This window comes from Bison bison, unplaced genomic scaffold (assembly GCF_000754665.1).
Source record: "Bison bison bison isolate TAMUID 2011002044 unplaced genomic scaffold, Bison_UMD1.0 scf7180017863110, whole genome shotgun sequence".
In the NCBI taxonomy this organism is placed as follows: domain Eukaryota; kingdom Metazoa; phylum Chordata; class Mammalia; order Artiodactyla; family Bovidae; genus Bison; species Bison bison.
In genome coordinates, this window is record NW_011493682.1 from 13542 (window position 1) to 14030 (window position 489).

Genomic DNA, 489 nt, shown 5'->3' on the forward strand with positions numbered 1-489 from the left:
CAGTGATGAGAGTCTTGCCAGGATTCAGAGAGCCAGTCATCATAGCCAATAGAAATGGAATGAAGGGGCTCCCCAAGTGGCTCAGTGGCGAAGAATCCGACTGCCAATGCAGGGGACACAGGTTTGACTGGGAAGATCCCACATACCAACTAGGCCTGAGTGCCACAACTACTGAGCCTGGGTTCTAGAGCCTGGGAACCACAACTACCGAGACCATGCGCTGCAACTATATCCATATACACTAGAGCTTTCGCTCCATAAGAGAAGTCACCACAATGAAAAACTGGCGCGCTGCAACTAGAGATTAGCCCCTGTTCACCACAATTAGAGAAAAGCCTCCATAGCAATTAAGACCCAGCACAGCCCCAAATAATGAATAAATAAATAAATAAGAAATGGAATTAAGTCTAAAAGTACAGAGAAGGATCCTTGGCCTACCTCATGGCAGGGCTAAGTAAAGCAAGAGACCTAAGTAAAGCAAGAGCTGGA